The sequence below is a fragment of the Protopterus annectens genome, chromosome 15.part0 (genome assembly GCF_019279795.1).
Source record: "Protopterus annectens isolate FY-2018-M chromosome 15.part0, PAN1.0, whole genome shotgun sequence".
In the NCBI taxonomy this organism is placed as follows: Eukaryota; Metazoa; Chordata; order Ceratodontiformes; family Protopteridae; genus Protopterus; species Protopterus annectens.
In genome coordinates this window covers 206,100,573-206,120,216 of record NC_056749.1, presented here as the reverse complement: position 1 = coordinate 206,120,216, position 19,644 = coordinate 206,100,573, and the positions used below count along the sequence as shown (strand labels likewise).

General features: G+C 42.9%; 1 protein-coding gene across 5 annotated transcripts in view; it reads right to left on the bottom strand.

Annotated features, from left to right (window-relative positions):
- ZC4H2 (zinc finger C4H2-type containing) overlaps positions 1-19,644 on the bottom strand; it is a 517,031-nt gene that overhangs the window by 430,603 nt on the left and 66,784 nt on the right. The gene's annotated exons all lie outside the window — the stretch shown is intronic.

Here is a 19,644-nt window from a genome sequence, read left to right as displayed (position 1 = left end):
GTTTCTTTGCTTACCAGTGGGAGTGGGAAGCACTGAGCATCCTTTCTGTCCGATTTGGTGAAGTTTCAGCCGGAAACTAGTAGTCTATTGGTCATTTTGGGCCAATTCCTAGCTCCTTTCAGCCCCCTGCTATAAAACACACTAAACACGCGTTTTCCAGCTTGTACCAACTCAGCACAGATCCTCGTGGTGGCCTGCAGAGTGATCCAAGCAGCAGAGAGCTAAAAGAGTGACTTTCTACCAGATATAAGTATTTTTGTGGCTTTCCCACTGTTATTAAGCTAGCGACTGCATTTCGCCTGTTTTACTGCTACTTTAAGTGATTTCTGCATTTTACACTTTTATTGCACTTTAAGTTACTAATTGTTGCAAATTGTTTCTGTAGGCTACACACTAAAGTGCGCTAGCCGATTTACAGCATTTATAGCATTTACTGTCTGTTTTTTTTTTCCTTGTCTCTGTAATAAAACAAAAAATCTCTTGTTTTCCCGCCTTACTGAACTAGAGTAGTCCAGTTTCAGAGTTGCTGATCCCTGGGCTTTGTTTTTAGTTCCTGTTACTGATCCATTGCCTTATTAGGGAGGAGGGAAGTTTCTTTGCTTACCAGTGGGAGTGGGAAGCACTGAGCAGCCTTTCTGTCCGATTTGGTGAAGTTTCAGCCAGAAACTAGTAGTCCATTGGTTGTTTTGGGCCAATTCTAGCTCCTTTCAGCCCCTGCTATAAAACACGCTAAACACGCGTTTTCCAGCTTGTACCAACTCAGCACAGATCCTCGTGGTGGCCTGCAGGGTGATCCAAGCAGCAGAGAGCTAAAGAGTGACTTTCTACCAGATATAAGTATTTTTGTGGCTTTCCCACTGTTATTTAAGCTAGCAACTGCATTTCGCCTGTTTTATTGCTACTTTAAGTGATTTCTGCATTTTACACTGTTTATTGCACTTTAAGTTACTAATTGTTGCAAATTGTTTCTGTAGGCTACACACTAAAGTGCGCTAGCCGATTTACAGCAATTACTGTCTGTTTTTTCCTTGTCTCTGTAATAAAACAAAAAATCTCTTGTTTTCCCGCCTTACTGAACTAGAGTAGTCCAGTTTCAGAGTTGCTGATCCCTGGGCTTTTTTTTAGTTCCTGTTACTGATCCATTGCCTTATTAGGAAGGAGGGAAGTTTCTTTGCTTACCAGTGGGAGTGGGAAGCACTGAGCGGCCTTTTTGTCTGATTTGGTGAAGTTTCAGCCAGAAACTAGTAGTCCATTGGTCGCTTTGGGCCAATTCCTAGCTCCCTTCAGCCCCTGCTATAAAACACGCTAAACGCTGTAAGCTGATTTAGCTGAGTTACCACTGTTGCACACAAGAGCAGCGGCGGTTAAACAAGGTTAAACTATTTGGGCCATCTAAATTCCACTCTTCCAATTTTCCCTTAAAACTACCTTCCTCGAGCTGTACTGCTGATCTAACCAGCATATCCTATAACTGAAAAGTTCATCTCTACTTGATTCCCAAGTAGACTATTCTCTATCTGTAAAGCCTAGCACTTACTCCTACAGTACTTGCACCTTGATAAAGCACTCTTATTATAGATAGTACCCCACCAGCCTAAAACCCACTTCCCCGGAGTCCTTTGAAAGTCTCTTTATCTACTACTTCTAGTATGTCGAGGGATCAGTTGCTAGTGTCCTCTCCAGCTCAACTGGTGAACCTGGGAATATTGAGGCAATGTTACAACTGCCTCATGTACACAGACAATCCTCTCCTTCTCCCACAAAACACAAATACATGCGAGATGCAACTATACGGCCAAACTGGAGGCTGAGCTCTCTCAACATAGGACTGGCAAGACCAGACAGGAGGAGAAGGTAACCACACACAATACATACCCAGTCACACATGGTACCATCACAACTTCAAATCATACACATACTCACACAAAGACATACTCGAGGCTCTGATCAAAAATTTACCAAAACAGCAGAGGCCACCAAAGCAGACACCCAAACAACTACCACCTCACGACCCAACACATGCAACACATAGACCACACAGTCAGAGTGTCAAACAGTCACAGCCCTTAAGGCCAAACAAAATGCCAGACACACTTGTCATTGGTGATTCCATAGTCAGACACACTGGCGCCCCGCCACCAGACTGAGTAAAGAGAAGGTCACAGTAAGCTGCCTGTCAGGCGCTAGAATCCGCCACATAACGCAAGCACTCAGGTCTCTCAACAGCAGGTACAAATGCGACTCAGTCATTGTCCACGCTGGTGTCAACGACCTGAGACGCACCTCCTTGGACTACATGAAAAGGGACATCGAGGAGCTCTCTGATTATGTAGCCCAGGCAGGTATGACCCTGACCTTGAGCAGTATCCTACCTTCACCTAGAATGATGCCACAATACAGTGATAAGATGATCAGCTTTAATAATTGGCTTAAATTCTGGTGTCATTCAAAGGGGATCCAATGTCTGTCTGCCTGGGATGACATGCTGGACAAGCCACGCTGCTTCGCAAGGGACGGCTTGCACCTGTCACCCTGGGCTTCCGGATATTGGCAAAGGCTCTTGCCACCCCATAGTGCCTTTTTAGGCAAGGCTCAAATTCTAAACCTACCACCCTAGAACACCAAAAGGAAAAAAACTAAGGGTAATGCTGCTCAATGCCAGAAGTCTCAATCTCAAGATGCACGCACTCGAGGCCCTTCTCAATATGGAGAACATCGATGTCTGTGCTGTGACAGAAACCTGGTTCAAGGCTCCTGAGAGCACCCCAGCACTAACAGGTTTCACCTCATATCATGCTCCGCCCCAAAATCCGGACAACACCAAGAAAGGAGGGGTGTCCATATTCATAAAGGACACCCACACCTCAAGGTTGGTGGCAACGCATGATGCATCGGAGACCATCCAGGTGCAATTAACCATAGGCAAGACTGCTCTGCAATTTGTAGCATGTTACAGGCCACCCTCTCAAACTCAGGAACCTCACATGGCCTTCCTGAAAACATTGGAGGGATAAATGTATCTCCAAATACCATCATACTAGGTGACTTTAACTACCCTAATATAGACTGGGAACACTACTCAAGCCCGAACACTCTAACCCAAAGATTCCTGGAGTTCATAAACTCAAATGCCATGGAACAACTAGTCACCATCCCCACAAGAGGAGAAAACATACTTGATCTCATCATCACGAACATGGGATCAAAATGTTCAACACCGAAGTATACCCCTCACTGGTGAGATCAGATCATAAACTAATCTCGCTGGAGGTCCTCATCCCGCCCCACCTGAAACAAAAAGACCACAGTGAAAAACTTCTCAAAAGCCGATTTCACACTTCTAAAACTAGTGTGGTCTCCTTTAAGGCCCCTGAGCCAGTGGTAAACATTACTCAAACCGCTGAATCACTTACAAATGCCTTCTACCAGCACCTACAGGACTGCATGGATCAGGCAATCCCAAACAAAACTAAGACTCTCTGTACCAAAGGCAAGCGTCCAGTCTGGTGGACCCCAGCCATAAACAAGCTCTACAACAAAAGGAGGAAGCTACTACAAGATAGAGCAAAATCCTTGAAAGGTAAGACACCTTTGATCATTATAAGTAAAAACTAAGAGCTCTCATAAAATCATCCAAGGCAAATTTTGAGAGAAAAATCGCCAAGGACTCTAAAGAGAATCATAAGGCCTTCTTTAGCTATGTTAGAAACCTAGGAGGAAACTCCCAGATATGCTCAGAATTAGTTCAAAATGATGTGAAAATTACTGAACCTACACACATTGCCAACATACTGGCTGACAGGCTCAGTGCAAACTTCTCCCCCCCCCCAAAACGAGAGATATCTATTCCAGAGGATTGTAGCCCCCCAAACATCTCCCCCGCCCCGGTGAGACCTGCCCTCACTAAGGCAAAAACACAGCATCCATGGGACCGGATGGTGTCCCCGGCTGTGTGCTTCATGAACTCAATGAGGAATTAAACCCACAGTTAGGACAGCTGTTTAATCTTAGCCTCACCTCAGGATACGTACCCAAGGAGTGGCGCGGCGACTGTGGTCCCACTTCATAAGGGCGGTGCCTCCACAGACCCTGGAAATTACCGCCCCATTAGCTTGACAAGCCTTATCTGCAAAGCCATGGAGAGGATCATAATGGAACTCATAAATAAAGACATAGGGAACTTGCAGACTTTGGATCCAACTCAGTTTGGCTTTGTCAAAGGCAGATCCTGCCTCTTAAACTTGGTTGACTTTTTCGAGACAGTCACCAAGGCCATTGATGAGGGAAAGGCAGTCCATACAGCCTACCTCGACCTGGCAAAGGCCTTGACACAATACCCCACTCAGGTATCATCGAAAAACTCATCAGCTTGAATGTAAACCCATACATCACAAGATGGGTTGCAAACTGGCTAAGTGACAGAACCCACAGGGTCAGAGTTGCTGGAGCCATGTCAGACTCAAAGCCTGTCACAAGTGGTGTCCCACAGGGCTCAGTCCTGGGTCCACTCTTGTTCGGCATCTACTTTTCTGAAGTACAAGCAAACACAGGAGGGTTATGGCTGACAAAGTTTGCAGATGACTGCAAACTGGGCCATAGTCGAAAACACATCTGACACAGATATCCTCCAGAAGGGCCTCACAGAAATGGATAACTGGTGCCAGAGCCATGGCCTGAAGTTAAACGCCAAAAATGCATAGTCATACCCTTTGGGAAAAACAAGGCTACCCCTAGCTACCATATAGGTGGCAATCCACTGAGCACAGAAAAGTCATCAGAGATCTGGGGACCCAGGTTGACAGTAGCCTTCGCTTGACACTCATGTTGCTAAAGTAGTTAGGAAAACCTTCTATATCACCCACCTGATCATGAAGGGATTCACATCTAGATCAAGGGAGGTCATCGTCCCCTGTACTCATCACTTATTAGACCTATGATTGAGTACAATGCCCCGTTCGAATGTATCTGACCAGACACCTGCTGCAGCTTGAAAGGCCCCAAAAGTTCCTCACCAAAAGGATAAAGGGTCTCAAAATATGTCTTATGCTGCCCGACTGAAAGAACTCCAGCTCTATTCAGTCTCATACCGCTTGCTCAGAGGTGACCTGTGCCTGACATATAAGGCCATGTCAAACCCAGATTTGATGAATATGCTTCACCTCAAAAATCTAGATCCCTCAGAACCACAAGGGCGGAGACTTAAACCTTGACACGGTTATAAATAGAACGTGCTGGAGGGACAGATTCATCACCCAGAGACTCCCTATGCTGTGGAACAAAATCCCGGTACATGTGAGGCAGAGCACCTCTCTGGTCTTGTTCAAGAGGAATCTTGACCAATGGATGGGAGATTGCAGATATACCCCAGGGATTACTTCAGCGTCACTGCTTGACAGAGGCACAGCAAAATGATAGGCATAGTTTTTATTCAAACTAAAGGGGTGGCGAAAGCCACATAACTATGGGCTAGGCTTATAAATGCCCTTGGGCAGATAGCCTAGTATGAACCTATGAACCTATGAATCACTGCCTCGGTGTACTCCTCCAGGTTGATACACTGGTTCTCAGTAGCCGCCTCCTTGAATAAGCTCCAGTCTATACTCTTGAAACAGTCCTGGAGTGCTGAAACTGCACCCTCTGGCCATACTCTTACTTGTTTAACTGTTGGTCTCCCTCTAGTTAGCAATGGCTTATATGCCAATAGTAACACTATGGAGAGGTGGTCAGAGTTTCCCAGGTGTGGGTGAGGCACTGCCTTAAATGCCAGCTTAACATTGCTGTACACTTTGCCCAGTGCAACAAGGGGTAAGAAAGTACAGTTTTGTACCTACCATAAATGTAGATGTTCGAAGATCCACATTGCTGCAGTCCTTACACTTGGGTAGTCCGCTGTCCTCGGTCGGCCCGAATATCAAAGTATAAGGCTGACGTCGGTCAAGGCGCATTTGACTGACATCAGGACGTCAGGGTACAAATGCGCATGACCGACGCCATATCCTCAGTCTTTTCTTGCCCCAGATGTCAGAAGACCCTAAAAATAAAGGTCAAAACCAAAAGACAGCAAACAACCAACCCACCACCCTTGCACTAACTATATGTACAATATATACAAAATACACAATATGTACAACCCAACCCACACAACCACCTCTAACTACAGAGGGAAGGAGGGAGGTAAATTGGACTGCAGCAATGTGGATCTTGAACATCTACATTTATGGTAGGTACAAAACTGTACTATGTTCTTCATCTCACATTGCTGCAGTCCTTACACTTGGGTAGAATCCCAAAGCAGAGGTAAGGGAGGATGGCTAACTACAAGGAAGCAGGAGCTGCCAAGATGCCCTGCAAAACAGCAGTGGCAAAACCAGCCCTGGATTTAGAGTAAAGTGGCAGGTGATAATGCCTAGAGAAAGTATGCACTGAACTCCAAGTAGCTGCCTCCAAAATATCCTTGGTTGCCACTCCCTCAAAAGCTGTTGAAGTGGCAGTAGCCCTAGTGGAATGAGGCCTAATCCCAGCTGGAATCTCCTTGCCATGATGGGAATAACAGAAAGCAATGCAAAACCCAATCCACTTAGAAATAGTTTGTTTTGACACAGGCTTGCCCTGAGAACTCAAAGCAAAAGAAACAAACAACTGCTGAGACTGCCTGAACCCTTTAGTTCTGTCCAAATAATATCGCAACTGCCTGTGTACATCTAAAGTGTGCAAAATCTTTTCCCCTTTATTTTGGGGATTTGCATAAAAAGTAGGCAAATGAATAGTTTGGTTTAAAGCCACACTAGAAACCACCTTAGGCATAAAGGAAGGATTAGTACGTAATGATACCCTATCCTTATGGAAAATCAAGAAAGGCTCAACCGCCATAAGGGCCTGCAATTCAGAAACCCTTCTTGCAGAGGTAATTGCCAACAAAAAAGCAGTCTTCCATGACAAATATTTCAACTCAGAAGTAGCTGCAGGCTCAAAAGGTTGTAGAGTGAGTTTCTCCAACACAAAACTGAGATCCCAAGCAGGAGTAGGAGCTCTTCGTGGGGGTCTTATATTCTTTGCCCCTCTAAGAAATTGCTTGAACAAAGGATGAGAAAACAATGGTGGGTCACAATCATAGTGAGCCGAAATTGCTGCAGCATGAACCTTAATAGAAGAGAAAGACAAACCTTTGTCCAGTAACTCAGTAAGATATTGAAGAGCCACACTCAAATTAGGCTCAGAAACATCAAAATATTTTGCTGCACTCCAAAATAAAAATCTCTTCCATTTATCTGCGTACACTTTCCTTGTACTAGGCCTTCTAGCTTCCAAAATCACATTCAAAACTTGTTGTGGAAGTTGAGACCCTATGGTTCAAAACAGAATATGCCATGCTGTTAGGTGAAGAGAGTGAAGTTTGACATTGAGCAAATGGCTGTCCTCCTGTGACAACAGGTGTGGAATCGAAGGCAAAGGCCATGGAGGCTTCCGTACCAGACTTCTCAGTAATGGGTACCAGTGCTGTCGAGGCCAATCTGGAGCTATTAAAATCATCCTTGGCTTGTCCTGTCTGACCTTTAGAAGTACCTTTGGGAGGAGAGGCAGAGGTGGAAAGGCATACACATGAAGATTGCTCCAACTGAAAGAAAGAGCATCCACTTTCCAAGCTGTGGGATGAAACCTTTTGTGCAAAACTTTGGCAGCTGATGGTTTAGTGGAGAAGCGAACAGATCTATGTCTGGAGTTCCCCATGACACTGTCAATTTCTGAAACACATGAGGATCCAATTTCCACTGTGGGGATCCATAATTGCCTGCTCAACACATCTGCTAAGGAGTTCTGTGCTCCTGGCAGAAACCTTGCCTGAAGATTGAGTTGTAAACTGAGAGCAGTCTCCCACAAAATCATTGCTTGCCTGCATAGAGGATAAGAATGCGTTCCCCTTGCTTGTTGATGTACCACATGACAGTTGTGTTGTCTGTTAGAATCAACACCTGCCCTGGAAGAAGTAAATCCTTGAAAGCTATTAATGCAAACTGGACTGCTAACATCTCCTTTAGATTGATATGTAGATGTTGTAGTCTGGCAGGCCACTTGTCTTGTATCCACTTTCCATTTAGATGAGCTCCCCAAGCTTTGTCTGAGGCATCTGTCGTTAAAATCTGACTCGCCTCTGGCCGGGTCACAGAGAGTCCCTTGTTTAGGTGACATTCCTGAGCCCACCACAAAAATTCCTTTTGAATGCAAGGTATTATTTGAATGACAGTGTCTAGATCCTGGCAGTGCTGTGTCCATACATTTTTGAGATACCATTGTAGCTTCCTCATATGCAGTTTGGCATTGGGAAGCACCAGAATACAAGATGCCATGAACCCTAAGGCTTGAAGGACTGTCCTTGCAGTCAGCCCGGACTGATGAGATAGCTGATGGAAGTAAAGGGATAGACTCTTTTGTTTGTCCGGGTTAAAAGGCCATCTGGGATGCTGTATTCAGTCTCACACCCAGAAAGCACATGTCTTGAGAGGGTACTAGACTGGACTTTATTTCGCTCACAGAATACCCTAGGCATCTTAGCACTGCTATCACATATTCCAAATGACGAAGAAGCTCTTCCCTTCCTTGAGCCAGAATCAGGCAGTCGTCCAAATAAGGATAGATCTGTATTCCTTTCAGCCTGAAGAAAGCTATCACTGGAGCCAGAACTTTTGTGAACACTCTGGGCGCAGTAGATAAGCCAAAGGGCAATGCAGAGAACTGATAGTGAAAAGTCCCAGCTCGAAAACGCAGATACTTCCTGCAACTTAGTCTGATAGGAACATGAAGGTAAGCCTCCTTGAGATCCAAAGTTACCATCCAATGATCTTTGCCCAGCAGAGGCAAAAGCTGTTGTAACGTCAACATTTTGAACTTGGGAATGTCCAGATAAGTGTTGAGGATAGATAGATCCAAAATTGGTCTCCACGTGTTCCCCTTCTTTGGTACTAGGAACAGGCGAGAATAAAATCCTAGGCCCACTTCTGGCATAGGGACCCGCTGTATGGCCCCTAGTTGAAGTAACAGAGAAATTTGCTTGTGAGCCTCTATTCTTTGTTGAGGAGGAACGACTGGCATGCCTCTGAAAGGAGGCAAGGTATGGAAATAAAACCTGTATCCTCGGTGTATGATATCCAATACCCATTTGTCTTTGGTAATTAAACTCCAATTTTCTTTGAAAAGTGCCAACCTTCCTCCCAAAGGTGCTGCCAGACGAGAAGGCTCTGGCAGCTGAAAAGGTAGGTCATTGGGTCTGTTCTGAAGGGACTGACCCCTGCCCTCACCTGAAGACTGTGCAGGAGAACTCCCTGTTCTAGGCCTGAAAGAGCCCTGAGCTCTGCCCCTACCACGCCTAGATCTACCCCTAGACTGGGAATCATAAGAAGGATCGTCCACCCTTTAGCAGGCCAATTTCTGCTAAACTTTGGAGGCTGAACCTGCAAAAATCTTTAACAGTCTGCATAGACTTAGCTTTGTCTTCCATTTTCTTTAAAACTGCCTCAACAGGAGGACCAAACAACACGTCAGATTGTAAAGGAGCATCTAAAATCCTTGTTTTAACATGTTCAGACAAATTTTGATCCCTTAGCCAGGCGTGCCTGCGAAGAACTGACCCAGTGGCAGCCACCTAGACGAGGCCTGTACAGCATCAAAACCACATTGCAAAGAATGCTTACCCACCTGTTCAGAAACATGTACTAAATCTTGCAACTCTTTACAATCAATACCTACAGCCAGAGCATCAACCTTAGACTTTAATTGTGAAAGGAGATAGTTTTGGTATTTCAACATGTGAAACTGGCAATTCAAACCCCTCATAGCCAGAGTGGAAGAAGTATAAACTTTCTTTCCCCATCTATCCAAGGCCCTAGCCTCTTTGTCTGCAGGAACCGGATTCTTAACAACAGAAGCCTTGACACCTTTAGACCCCTGGCTAACAGTTTCTGGGTCTGCCCTAGGACTCTTAAAAAGATACTTATGAGCTTCAGGCACCCTGTAATACCTATCCGGCTTAACAGGAGCAGGAGGCAAAGAATCAGGATTAAGAGAAGCCTCTGTAAAACATCTTCCACTACATCCAAAACAGGAGGTATAGCCAAAGGCCTATGCTGGGGTAAAACAAAATTCCTAAGCCTTTTCCTGGAATCAGAGAAGTCCTGACCTTCCCACTTAAAATGCTCCCTCATGGAATGAAGAGTTTCTGAAAAGAAAAATCCTCAGGAGGAGAAGCAGAAGGAGTAGAATCATCCACATCAGAATCAGAATAAGGAGAGTACTCCTGCAAGTCTTCAGCCAAGACTCTGACACATCTGAAGCCTGCTCAAAACCCCCAGCTCAGGCTCCACCCTAGGCCTCTTATCAGGAGGGGCATAGAACCCTAATCAAAGTAATCAAATCTTCTGCCATTTTAAGCATATGCTTCTTGGGCACAGTACCTGAAGAGCTAGGGGTAACACCAACAGAAGCTAAACCTGGCCTGCCCTGGGAGAAGCCTTAGAAACAGAAGGAGAGGGCCTAGCCACCCTAGGAAGGGAGGGAGTATAGTAACCTGAGAAGCCCCTCAGCTTGACTTGCCTCCTGAGAGGCCACATCTTGCAATACTAAAGTCTCACCCTGGGAACACAAAGAAACCTCCGTGGAGCCACCCGGCTCCACCGACACCTCTAAAGAACCGCGTCCGTACAGGCGGTTCTTCCAGCCTAGGCTTAACTGCTTTGTCCTTGCGCTTCTTAAGAAGCGGGCGCCAGAGCATCCGACGGCATTTTATAATTGCACCGCTTCCCAAAGACTAACCTTGCACAATCCAACCTCCTCTTTATAGTGCGTTTATTAAATCTAGCACAAGAGCGACAGCCAACAACGTCGTGCTCAGGCCCTAAGCAAGGAATACACAAAGTATGATAATCTCTATGCGGTATCTGTTTCCCACAAGAAATGCAATTATTGACTTTTTCTGACATCCGGTAAATCACTGAGGCAAGAAAAACTAAAATATTCCCCAACGGGTACTTAGCCAACTTTGAACTCGGTCTGAAACTTCGAAATCGAAAAATCTCAGAACGCCAACCGGCACTTGCAATGCTGCTTCTGCATCGGACCATGCGGCAAAAAAGACTGAGGATATGGCGTCGGTCATGCGCATTTGTACCCTGACGTCCTGATGTCAGTCAAATGCGCCTTGACCGACGTCAGCCTTATACTTTGATATTCGGGCCGACCGAGGACAGCGGACTACCCAAGTGTAAGGACTGCAGCAATGTGAGATGAAGAATATCATATTGGACAAAGTACACACATTGGAAATAGTGAGGCAGAACTGTTTTCAAGTTAGCCTGATTAAAAGTCACCTGCCATTATATAAACCATTTATAGCCATGTTGCCATTGCCTCATTTGGATTAGCACTGGGAGGACTGACGCAGATACTGTTAAATTCCCTGGGTAAATATAAGGGTCTGCATTTCAGTGACAAAAACTCTAGACTATCTGAGCAGTGCAAGGATACTATCTCACAAATGGTACACCAGTTGTTATCGATGTATATGCATACCTCCCTGGACTTAACACTGACAGAATGTATTCTGTCTACTCTAAAAAGTGATAGCTCCTCCACATGGACTACACTGTCATTAATGCTCGAGTTTAGCCAAGTTTCAGTAAAAATAAGCACACAACATTTCCTCACCTTGTTCTGAGTAGATATTTCCAGCCTTATTTAGACCATGTTGCTTTACAGTGATCGAACATTTGCCAGCACAGTGGATGGGAGTGCAGGCTTGTAGGGATTTGCTTTTAGCCTTGTAGTGATTCCAGCCTCAGATCCTTTTTTGCGTGTTCTCTCACACCTCTTACATTTCCTTCTCTTACCATGATCCAGTAATGTTGATTCTGTACATACCAGGCATTTTGTTCCATGTCTGAGTAAGATTACCAGCTTTTGTAACTCGAGAAGTGCTGTAGGCCTCACAGGCCCCACAGACAGCAGATCATCAAACTTGTTACACGGCAAGCCTGATGATCGAACTTCCAGAATAGACTTTCTACAATAAATTAGCTTACTGTTAGCAATCTTCCCCATTTAGTTTTTTCTCTTAGACATTCTAACAGTGCACATTTCCTTGCTGAGCCGAAGTAGCCGCTGCCATACAAAGCGCCACCATTTTTTTTCCTGAGGAATCTTTCGAGATCACTGTGGGAACTCCTTTCTAGTCCAGGCAACAGTGGTTCTACCTTCTTTTGGAAATGGCCAGGGGAAAGTACCACAAGCTTCCTCACAGACTGGATCTACAAAAACAGGGGTGTCTGATACATACCAATCCCAACAGACTTCAACTGACTGCCTGGATGACAGGGTCTTAATTCCCTTTAAGCACCTGTTTATGGAGAATGTGCAGCAGATACTAGTGGAGACAAGAAAGCCTGCTACTAGAAAGTTTTATTAGTAAATAGAAACAATGTTCCAATCAGTACAAACAACATAACCATCACCCGTTCAGGGGTATCTGTTCTCGGGCTTTGCAATATTTGTGCGAGTTACAATCCTACGGTCTTTCTTACTCCACCATCAATGTTCACTTAATCGGCTATTTCAGTATATCTGCCCACATATCATCCTCTTTAAATGCAGTCTCATGTCAAATTGTTTTTGAAAGGGGTTTTGCATAACAGGCCTCTAAGAAAACCATTGACCCCATCCTTGGCATCATAATTATGTGCTAAGCATGCTAATTCTTACTCCATTTCAATCAGCTAACTGAACTGAATTGAGGTTCTTAACATGGAAAACAGTTTTACTGACTGCATTCACCTCTACAGGAAAGGTATCCACGTTGCAAGCTCTTATAAGGAGGCCACACTATCTCATTTTCCACAGAGACAGAGTTTCTTTGAAATGGATCCTTTTTTCCTGTCTATAAGTGGTATCAGTTTATTTACTTGAAGCCAAACTATCCATCTCCCCCTTTTCTTTCCTGAACATAAATATATGAGGGAGAAGGATACTCCATACCTTGGAAGTCCACAGACAACTGTGGCTCTACCTTGAGATAACCAATTCTTTCAGACCTGCAGAACAATTGGTCATCTCTTGGGAAGGTAAGGGGCAACCTGTGTTATAGCAGACGATTAACAAATGTCTAAGGCTATCACCTTTTGTTACATCCACCACAATAAAACAACTATTCTAGGCAAGGTCAAAGCCAACTCTGCTAGGGGCATGGCTTCATCCAGGACTTTTTGGAAATGGTTGGATTCTAAAAGTATTCTAGAAGCTGCTACTTGGTCCTCTGTACATTCTTTTAAAAAGCACTACAAGATTGATTTCTTCTCTAGGTCTAGATCAGACTTTGCTATGACCATTCTCCAGGGGGTCCCCGACTCTTCTCCTTCCACTTCCCAGATGGGGAAAGCTAGGGTAATCTGCCCATATAGCTAAGGCTATTGCGCCATGATCAATATGATAAACATAGTACAGCTGTGTAAGTAAACTTACCATAACAATAGATGTCCGAATGATCACTGCTGCAGTAGCCTGCACTTCCTACATTCTGTTGTTTTCTGGTGTGTTGCTTATGCCAGGGTGTGGACATTTACTTTTGGTTATTCCTAGCATTGTTATTTCAGGGCTAAGCCTCCCTCTCTGTTAGTGTGAAAGCACAGAAGGGCTTGGTGCCTAAACCTGTCTTTTTAGTTAGCCTAAATCAAGATGACTGATGGATGGGGCAAGTTAAGGGGTCCTAAAGCTTCTGAAGCCAGACAGCTGTATCCTATGCAGTATACAACTCATAGTTAAGGCTACTGCAGCAATGATTTGAACATAATACTGTTATTGTAAGTTTATTTATACAGCTATACTTTCCACCTCAGTAATACAGCTTGACTATTCATAAAAGTACAACCTTTTCTTTTTTGCAGGAAGTACTATCAGCTATGCATAATAATGTTGACATAGTATGTCCTAACTACAAAAGAAAAACAATGCAACAAGAATTATTCATCTTAATAATGTAAACTGTGTAATTATGTCACTAAGAACGCAAATACAAAGTGGCTTTCAACAAATTTATTCTTGCAGTTTCAGTTCTAGCTGAAATGTATTTGGGTAGATCAAAATGAGTTATTTTCTATTTATTCCTAACCTAACTACTGTATCTATGTTGGAACTTTTCTCCTTGGGTCTATTGTGAGAATGGGGCTGGCAAAACCAGTTAATGAATCATAAGCAAATAAAACAAAAGTTGGCAAAGTATGGTGAGGAATACCAAAAAAATGAAGCCAGGATGTGGGGGACCATCACTGCCTCGGTGTACTCCTCCAGGTTGATACACTGGTTCTCAGTAGCCACCTCCTTGAATAAGCTCCAGTCTATACTCTTGAAACAGTCCTGAGTGCTGAAACTGCACCCTCTGGCCATACTCTTACTTGTTTAACTGTTGGTCTCCCTCTAGTTAGCAATGGCTTATATGCCAATAGTAACACTATGGAGAGGTGGTCAGAGTTTCCCAGGTGTGGGTGAGGCACTGCCTTAAATGCCAGTTTAACATTGCTGTACACTTTGCCCAGTGCAACAAGGGGTAAGAACATATTGGACAAAGTACACACATTGGAAATAGTAAGGCAGAACTGTTTTCAAGTTAGCCTGATTAAAAGTCACCTGCCATTATATAAACCATTTATAGCCATGTCGCCATTGCCTCATTTGGATTAGCACTGGGAGGACTGACGCAGATACTGTTAAATTCCCTGGGTAAATATAAGGGTCTGCATTTCAGTGACAAAAACTCTAGACTATCTGAGCAGTGCGAGGATACTATCTCACAAATGGTACACCAGTTGTTATCTATGTATATGCAGACCTCCCTGGACTTAACACTGACAGAATGTATTCCGTCTACTCTAAAAAGTGATAGCTCCTCCACATGGACTGCACTGTCATTAATGTTAGAGTTTAGCCAAGTTTCAGTAAAAATAAGCACACAACATTTCCTCACCTTGTTCCGAGTAGATATTTCCAGCCTTATTTAGACCATGTTGCTTTACAGTGATCGAACATTTGCCAGCAGAGTGGATGGGAGTGCAGGCTTGTAGGGATTTGCTTTTAGCCTTGTAGTGATTCCAGCCTCAGATCCTTTTTTGCGTGTTCTCACACCTCTTACATTTCCTTCTCTTACCATGATCCAGTAATGTTGATTCTGTACATACCAGGCATTTTGTTCCATGTCTGAGTAAGATTACCAGCTTTTGCAACTCGAGAAGTGCTGTAGGCCTCACAGGCCCCACAGACAGCAGATCATCAAACCTGTTACACCGCAAGCCTGAGGATCGAATTTCCAGAATAGACTTTCTACTATAAATTAGCTTACTGTTAGCAATCTTCCCCATTTAGTTTTTTCTCTTTAACATTCTAACAGTGCACATTTCCTTGCTGAGCCGAAGTAGCCGCTGCCATACAAAGCGCCACCATTTTTTTTCCTGAGGAATCTTTCGAGATCACTGTGGGAACTCCTTTCTAGTCCAGGCAACAGTGGTTCTACCTTCTTTTGGAAATGGCCAGGGGAAAGTACCACAAACTTCCTCACAGACTGGATCTACAAAAACAGGGGTGTCTGATACATACCAATCCCAACAGACTTCAACTGACTTCCTGGATGACAGGGTCTTAATTCCCTTTAAGCACCTGTTTATGGAGAATGTGCAGCAGATACTAATGGAGACAAGAAAGCCTGCTACTAGAAAGTTTTATTAGTAAATAGAATCAATGTTCCAATCAGTACCAACAACATAACCAGCACCCGTTCAGGGGTATCTGTTCTCGGGCTTTGCAATATTTGTGCGAGTTACAATCCTATGGTCTTTCTTACTCCACCATCAATGTTCACTTAATCAGCTATTTCAGTATATCTGCCCACATATCATCCTCTTTAAATGCAGTCTCATGTCAAATTGTTTTTGAAAGGGGTTTTGCATAACAGGCCTCTAAGAAAACCATTGACCCCATCCTTGGCATCATAATTATGTGCTAAGCATGCTAATTCTTACTCCATTTCAACCAGCTAACTGAACTGAATTGAGGTTCTTAACATGGAAAACAGTTTTACTGACTGCATTCACCTCTACAGGAAAGGTATCCACGTTGCAAGCTCTTATAAGGAGGCAACACTATCTCATTTTCCACAGAGACAGAGTTTCTTTGAAATGGATCCTTTTTTCCTGTCTATAAGTGGTATCAGAGTTTATTTACTTGAAGCCAAACTATCCATCTCCCCCTTTTCTTTCCTGAACATAAATATATGAGGGAGAAGGATACTCCATACCTGGGAAGTCCACAGACAACTGTGGCTCTATCTTGAGATAACTAATTCTTTCAGACCTTCAGAACAATTGGTCATCTCTTGGGAAGGTAAGGGGCAACCTGTGTTATAGCAGACGATTAACAAATGGAAGTCTAAGGCTATCACCTTTTGTTACATCCACCACAATAAAACAACTATTCTAGGCAAGGTCAAAGCCAACTCTGCTAGGGTCATGGCTTCATCCAGGACTTTTTGGAAATGGTTGGATTCTAAAAGTATTCTAGAAGCTGCTACTTGGTCCTCTGTGCATTCTTTTAAAAAGCACTACAAGATTGATTTCTTCTCTAGGTCTAGATCAGACTTTGCTAGGACCATTCTCCAGGGGGTCCCCGACTCTTCTCCTTCCACTTCCCAGATGGGGAAAGCTAGGGTAATCTGCCCATATAGCTAAGGCTATTGCGCCATGATCAATATGATAAATATAGTACAGCTGTGTAAGTAAACTTACCATGACAATAGATGTCCGAATGATCACTGCTGCAGTAGCCTGCACTTCCTACATTCTGTTGTTTTCTGGTGTGTTGCTTATGCCAGAGTGTGGGCATTTACTTTTGGTTATTCCTAGCATTGTTATTTCAGGGCTAAGCCTCCCTCTCTGTTAGTGTGAAAGCACAGAAGGGCTTGGTGCCTAAACCTGTCTTTTAGTTAGCCTAAATCAAGATGACTGATGGATGGGGCAAGTTAAGGGGTCCTAAAGCTTCTGAAGCCAGACAGTTGTATCCTATGCAGTATACAACTCATATAGTTAAGGCTACTGCAGCAATGATTCGAACATAATACTGTTATTGTAAGTTTATTTATACAACTATACTTTCCACCTCAGTAATACAGCTTGACTATTCATAAAAGTACAACCTTTTCTTTTTTGCAGGAAGTACCATCAGCTATGCATAATAATGTAGACATAGTATGTCCTAACTACAAAAGAAAAACAATGCAACAAGAATTATTCATCTTAATAATGTAAACTGTGTAATTATGTCACTAAGAATGCAAATACAAAGTGGCTTTCAACAAATTTATTCTTGCAGTTTCAGCTCTAGCTGAAATGTATTTGGGTAGATCAAAATGAGTGCTTTTCTATTTATTCCTAACCTAACTACCGTATCTATGCTGGAACTTTTCTCCTTGGGTCTATTGTGAGAATGGGGCTGGCAAAACCAGTTAATGAATCATAAGCAAATAGTTGGCAAAGTATGGTGAGGAATACCAAAAAAAAATGAAGAGGAAAAAAAAAAGCAATGAACCTCCAAAAATGTGATGCGTGCAAGTTTGTAATGCTATCAGTTTCTAAAGGGAGTCCCGTTAGTCATTCAAGTTTTGGTCAGTGCTGATGCCACAAAGTAAAATCACCAAAAGACATTCTCAACAGCGACAGAGTCTGCTCTTCACCCCACTGTTGTGCAACCATGAAGTAGGTTTGTACATACACGTTTGAGAGGTGTCCCTCAATATAGGGGTACAGGGGGAAACTTACACCTGTGCAAAAAAGTATGACATCAGCAAGTTACTTTTGGGGTTTTAGCACTCACAGACAGTTCCTTCTTTGGCTGCTCAACAGGATTCCAATTCTGGAGGATACTAACTTAAAATTTAGACTGCATTCACAGGTCCTTTCCTTACTTATAAAAGTAACTGGTGAGTGGGTATGCATTAAACACATGTATGTGCATGCACATATACAGTTACGTGTATAACATACATGCACATATTGATGTAGTTCACTGTCTTATCACTAGTCTTAAGGCAAGAACAACCAAAAGTAACCAGTGATTCTTTTGTAGCTAGATTTCCATTGAAAGGCAGGATCTGTGTTGAGTCACAACACCATATCCCAAAAGAAATAGGACCTCAATTTCCTGCTCCCTTTTAAAGCCGGACTGCAGTTTTTTTTTAAAAAATCTTGAACAGGTACTGCTAAAAAATATTAAAGGCGTCCATTCTCAAGTTTATTTAGCACCACATTATAAAGTCTCTGTGTAATTCTGTCAAAAAAGTTACCGATTCTTGTTGCATCCTTGATGAAAGCAACATTGCAGAACTATAAAATGTTAAAGGGTAAGACTATATAGTGTATTGGAAAATACCTAGCCGAGAAAATTTGAATTAAAAAAAAAAAAAAATCTGCTTTCACAAGTGTAGTAAAATAAATTGTAATTACAGCGCACTACTGCTACAGAAAATGTTAGCACCTATAAACAAAGATGAAAGGAAATAAAAAGAAACACAGGCTAAACTGGACATTAATATGTAAATAAAATGCATTACTCTACAGTACTCAGTATTTTCTCAAATAATGAAAAGGACCGTTGTAGCAAATGCAGTTATAAATAGAAAGCAACAGCAGGCAGACTTGGAAAATTAATCTGTAAAAACAAACCAGTTTAATGCTGCTGCACACCTCAATAAGACGTGAAGTTTTCCAACCCTAATTAGAATGACAAAGCAACACCTTAACTAAACAGTGCATGCCTATTTTCACTGATGCAATACTTGGATTTAAAAAAGATCTTGCCAAATGTTGAAATCAATATTTACAGATACAAGAATAACATTAATATACTCTACAGCTTTAAAGATATGTAGTAAGTGGGCTGGACACTTTCGCCATAGGTGCAAGTGTGCATGCGTGTGTGCATATGTGGTATAGAAAAAAAGCAGCAGCAGGGCTTGCCACCTGGCAGTGTGAAGCTTGGCTCTAGAGCGGGGTGACAAACGTTTTTGGCTCAGGGGCCAATTACCATGCTTCACAAGGTTTGGTTGGACCACATTACCATGTCCAATTTATATCTGTCCATCCATAACAGTATTCATGTTGTAACATATCCAGACGGCCATATAAAATGCTTTGGTGGGCCAAATTGTGGCTCTAGAGGACTGTCACTATTAAACTGACACCCCAACCCTATATGTAGAAATGGGGTTGTGGATGTATGGAGGGATATTTTACAGCTCTGCATCCTTGCAAACTAAAGCAAAAATGAATTCTACAGCTAGTTCATGTTACACCACTGGGTATATGTACTTATGTATAATATGTATACAATGCATGTGTGTGTGTGTATATATATATATATATATATATATATATATATATATATAGATATATAGATATATATATATATATATATATATAAATAACACACATACATACATACACACACACACACGTATATATGCATGCACATATATACACACACTATATATTACATATATATCTACCTATACACATATATTACATACACACACACACACAGGAACACTGCATCCAAAATATGACTTGA